This window comes from Dermacentor silvarum, unplaced genomic scaffold, assembly GCF_013339745.2.
Source record: "Dermacentor silvarum isolate Dsil-2018 unplaced genomic scaffold, BIME_Dsil_1.4 Seq289, whole genome shotgun sequence".
NCBI classification, from domain to species: domain Eukaryota; kingdom Metazoa; phylum Arthropoda; class Arachnida; order Ixodida; family Ixodidae; genus Dermacentor; species Dermacentor silvarum.
This window is the reverse complement of record NW_023605991.1, coordinates 34,732-40,001: the sequence shown is the minus strand read 5'-3', so window position 1 is coordinate 40,001 and position 5,270 is coordinate 34,732. Positions and strand designations below refer to the sequence as shown.

The following is a 5,270-nucleotide window of genomic DNA, read 5'->3' as shown; positions in this document are numbered from 1 at the left end:
CCGTGTCGCAAAAAATTCGGGGCGAGATTCACAATGCTTTTCTTTCGTAAGTTCGCTTTGCGATTGGTTGGACGCCTTCTCTATTGAAATGTCTGGCATCCGGATAGGCTAGAATTCTTTCTTACAAAAAATTCTAGCGTGAGACGTTTTTGAATTCAGGCCCCGGTGTCGGTGTCGGCGGAGTTGCCCGTGAGTGAAACTTTTCGTATATATTTAGGTGTATGTATATATGCCACCTTGCTATATGAGATGCGGTACATGCGGGTTATATTGCCACACCATTCTATCACTGAAGTTGCTAGTACCTTTTCTTACATTCCTGACGAAGTTATTGCTCGGAATGAAACAAAACACCGACATCGCATGCCCCTTATGTTAAATCTTCTCAGATTGATATATTAAATGAGCGAAACAATTACAGAAACCAGAAAATGATGTGTTTTTTTTGTCGTGGCTGGGCTCCTACCTCAAGGATCGGCCAACGCAAGAGGCTGCGTTTCTACCAGAAAGGTCGCTTTAAAATTATGGTGTTTTACGTGCCATAACCACGATCTGATTATGAGGCACGCCATAGTGAGGGACTCCGGAATAATTTTGATCACCTGGGGTTCTTTCACATGCACCGAAATCTTAGTACACGGCTGTTTTTCCATTCCACCCCTATAGAAATGCGGCCGCCGTTGCCGGGATTTCATCCCGGCGCCTCGAGCTTAGCAGCCCAGCACCATAACCACTAAAGCTCGCCGTCGTCCATAGCGTTCGCCTCCAGCGTTTTCCGGTAATCATTACGGTGACATAAGCTGCAATTGCAGGGAAGCGTGAGAAGCAGTCAAGGATCTTTGAAGCTTATGCGTCCTCCAAGTTGTTTTTTTCTTCTTTTCTTAGGGTGCTAGAAAGGTGTTTTGCACCTTAAAGAAACATGCACCTTAAAGAATTTAACACTGCTCGGGTACTTCAAGGAAGCAAAAGTACTCCTAATATTTCAAGGAAGCAAAAAGCCATATGTGCCTATTTCCCCGCAGGATGGGCCAAAGTACCCTTGGCAACCATTTAGGTAAACACGCAGGTTGTGATTTTTGGACATAGTCAAACCGCGAAATACCTACGCGCAGGGCGCATATTGATCGCAATGACATCCAGTAATACGGGGGCGCCATATACAGTGAAGGCCTGGGCGCATGCCAGAAACGGTAGAACAATCTCGTGCAAGGCAGCACTTGAGACGCTTCACATGTCTCACAGCAACAATATTAATAAACATGAGTGCGCGCATGTTCTAGCCGGGCATGAACACGTTACGGGATGTGGTCGTACACGAAATGTACTGCGCATCTCCTGGCGTACTGCTATGCAGAGGCGTGTTATTACAAGGTCAAACACGCCGTGTCTTGTGATGCGCACGTTTTCATGCTGAACAAAAGTGCCGCTTTCCCCACAACCTCAGTGTTGAACCTCAGGTGCATGTTGAACCTCAGGTGCATGTTGAACCTCAGGTGCATGTTGAACCTCAGGTGCATGTTGTCGGTCCGGATGAAGACGATCCAGCGCAGTTCTCAACCTTCGCCCATCATCATTTCTGCTGGCGATTTCCCTGTGACAGAATGTGGCGTCGTGTGCTGTTAAACAGGAATCGCGAAATCTTGCACTGTGTTGTTCCTTCCCGTTGCTTTTTTAAAGCTTCTTTCACTTCTCTTACCATCCTCTCGGCTCTGCCATTACTGGCGGGATGATAAGGTGCAGTAAAAACAGTACGCACACCATTACACTTCAAAAAAGTTTGCGACTCAGCGCTTGAAGGCCGTTCCATTATCCGAAACGATAACGTCTGGCACACCATGTGTCGCAAACATTTTCCTTAAGCTTGTCACGACGGCCGCAGCTTTCATGATGACATGATTTCAACCTCCGCCCAGTTGCTGTACGCATCTACCACGACAAGGAATACATCTCCTTTGACTGGGCCCGCGAAATCCAGGTGTAGACGACTCCAAGGTTGGTCTGGTTTGACCCAAAAGTGAACGGGAGCCTTGGGTCACTTTGTCGGTTGCTCTGACATGTCTGGCAGTACCGTACGTACTCTTCAATCTGGTGGTCCATTTTTGGCCACCACATGAGCCTCTAGCTGCTGCTTTCATAGCGCTCATCCCCGGGTGATTTGCATGCAGTAGTTGGAGCACTCGCTCTCTTGCGGCTTCGGGAATTATCACACGATTCCCCCAGAGTATGCAACCCGGTGCAACGACAACTCTGTCTTCCTCACCTAGTATGGTGTAAACGTGCTGTCTAGTTGTGTCGAAGGCCAACCACTCAGGATCCAGTCCTTCACCCTGGTCAAGACGCTGTCTTTTTTGATCAGCTTGACGATGTCCGGTGCCTGTAACGGTGCACACTCGACAGCTTCCAGTAGAAGCACGTCTCCAGGTGGTTGTGGTTCGTCCTCGTCCCCGGGGGCTGGCAGTCGACTGAGTGCATCAGCGTTGGAGTTGTCCTCACCTCGCCTGTACTGGATGCGATAGTTATACGCAGACAACACAAAATCCAGCGCAGCATTCTGGGTGACAGTACTTCCGGCACTCGCTTGTCCGTGTTTAATAAACCCAAAAGAGGTTTGTGATCTGTTATCACCGTGAATTCTCGCCCAGCCAGGTACTGATGTAATTTTTTACCCCGAAGACGACTGCTAGACCCTCTTGTCAATTTGGGCGTAGTTACGCTCACTTGCGCTAGAGTTCGTGAAGCATAAGCTAGGGTTGCTCCCTCCCGTCAGTGCTTATGGGCCAGCACCGCCCCCACCCTACAGGGGATGCGTCACAGCACAGCATCAAGGGACGCTCGGGGTCATAAGAACAAGTACGGCATCGGAGGCTAAGTAGCTTCTTCAGCTTCTCGAAAGCACGTTGGTGCTCACCTTTCCATTCCCATTCGTGGTCGTGGTCTAGGAGCCGGTATAGAGGTTCCGCCGCTGCGGTCCTGCCTTGAGGAAACTGCTATAGAAGTTCAGTAGCCCCAAAAGGCTTGCAGCTGCTTTTGCTAGTGGGCGTTGGCGCTTGCTGGATGGCGTCAGTCTTGCTTTGGCTCGGGTGGATCCCTGTATTATCAATCCGATGTCCCAAGAATTCAATGCTCGTCTGGTTGAATTCACACTTCTCCTTGTTAACTCTCAACTGCGCTCTTTGCAAACGCGACAGCACAGCCTCCAATCTTTCTGCGTGTTCTGCTGCGTTACGCCCGAAAATCAGGATATCATCAAGATAAGCTTTAACGCCAGGAATGCCTGCCAACAACGTGTCGATGACTCGTTGAAACACCCATGGCGCGACAGAAATTCCAAACGGTAGCCGCCTGACCTTGTGTAGCCCTTGATAGTGTTAACTGTGAGCACTTCGGCCGACACCTCATCCAGAATAAGCTGTGTGATAAGCTTGAGCTAGGTCGAACTTAGTAAATATTGCTTGACCGAGAGTCGACAATATTTCCGCGGCAGTAGGCAAAGGATACCCGCTGGTTTTAACTGCCTTGTTTACCGTGCTACGGTAATCCCGCAGAGACGCAAGGTTCCGTCTTTTTCCTTACCACCACGAGCGGAGTTGCCCAGTTGGAGTACTCGACTGGTTCCCAGACTCCTTGTTGCACTAAGCGGCCACTTCCTTGGCCACATCGTCTTTCAGTGCTAGTGGAACTGTACGACTTTTGAGGAACGTTGGTTTGGCGTCGTCTTTCAGTTCGATGTGCACTGGCGGTCCATTGAAGCCAGGAAGGTCACTGCGAAACACCTCAGAAAATCGTGAAGTGACGTCTTCAACATTCAGTTGCTGAATTCCATGCAGCCCAATGCCCAACGGCCTAAACCAGTTCCGCCCAAGCAAACTGTTACTGCTTCTCTTCACTACCAACAAAGGCAGCTTTGCCGTCCGACCCTTGAATTCCACCACACACTTGCGAGACCAACTACAGGCAACGCCTCTTTTGACCAGGTTACGAGCGTTGTGCTTGACTCTCGAAGGGGTATTTTACTTTGCTTTCCCTCGATAGAGCGAAAACGTTTCTTCACTCACAATTGAGCACGATGCTCCAGAATCAATTTCCATGGGTACATTCTGCCCTTCAATCTGTACTTCAACCATGAATTTTTCCTTCTTGCTCATTCACCTCGCAGAGGGAAAATAATTCGGTCATTCGTAGGCGCCCTTGCTTTTACTGTCTTTTTTCTTCTGCTCGTGTGAATTTTTCTTGAAACTTTCTAACTTCGTCTTTCGAACGACAGGCTTTCGCAATGTGTCCGATTTTCTTGCACTTGAAACATGCCGCCTTTCTAAAACTGCATAAATGCGGAGCGTGCTACCGTTGCAGCGATAGCAACTGGACTCTTCCGCTGCGGTGTCTTGCTTCGTGCGAGTTGCTTGAATTAGGCCTGGCTGTCTTTTGTCTCGTCTCGTCCCTGGTTGCGTATGTCTCGCTGCTGCTTTGCTGTAGCCTCAGCTGTCACGCCCATGTCGTACGCGACCTGGAACGTAAGGTTGGGCTCGGCGAGAAGTCTCTGCTGGACTGCTTCGTTCTTGATGCCGCACACGAAACGATCTCGCATTATGACGTCCAGCGGTAGTTGCTTGTCACCAAAACCGCCGTCTTCCGTTAGCTTCCGCAGAGCCGTGACGTAGTCTGCCACCGATTCATCAGCCGCCTGGTTTCTCCTGTAGAACAAAAACCTTGCGTGCAGCTCGGAAGGCCTCGGATGCAGGTGCTTGCGAACGGCCGTCTGATTTCGTCGTAGCTTGCCATGGTCGGTCTTACTGGCTTCACCAGGGTTACGATGAGCCCGTACGCTGCTTCGCCGCAACAACTCAGCAGAACTGCTCTTTTCTGCTCGTCCGTTGTTATCTTGTTCGCGTCGCAAAACATTTCCAACCGCTCGACGTACTCATCCCAAGACGCGCCCGTGCCAAGACGATACTCGCCGATCTTGCCGACAGCCATCCCGCCTTCTTTAACGGCGGCCTCGCCGGGCCGGTCCGCCTCGTCGCCATTGTAGTAAATCAGTCGGACGCCCAGTGGTGAAATGAACGTAGGTTTATTGACGCACACTCCTTTTATAGCATGAGTGAAACTCGTGATAAGGCCACCGCTGCTTGCGTGGGTGATAAGCGATGAAATGTACAGGGTCGTCCACTCTTGGGGTGAACACGGCTCCGCGTGGCTGCGCTCCGCGCAGCGCCGGTGCCTCCGGCGCGGCCGCGCATCGAAGCAAATCGGCGCAGGCGCACAGGGGCCTA

The 5,270-nt window shown here is 50.6% G+C and overlaps 1 pseudogene; it reads right to left on the bottom strand.

Annotated features, from left to right (window-relative positions):
- Nucleotides 1–4,405: 4,405 nt before the first annotated feature.
- On the bottom strand, nt 4,406–4,974 carry LOC125941782 (uncharacterized; annotated as a pseudogene).
- Nucleotides 4,975–5,270: the final 296 nt, after the last annotated feature.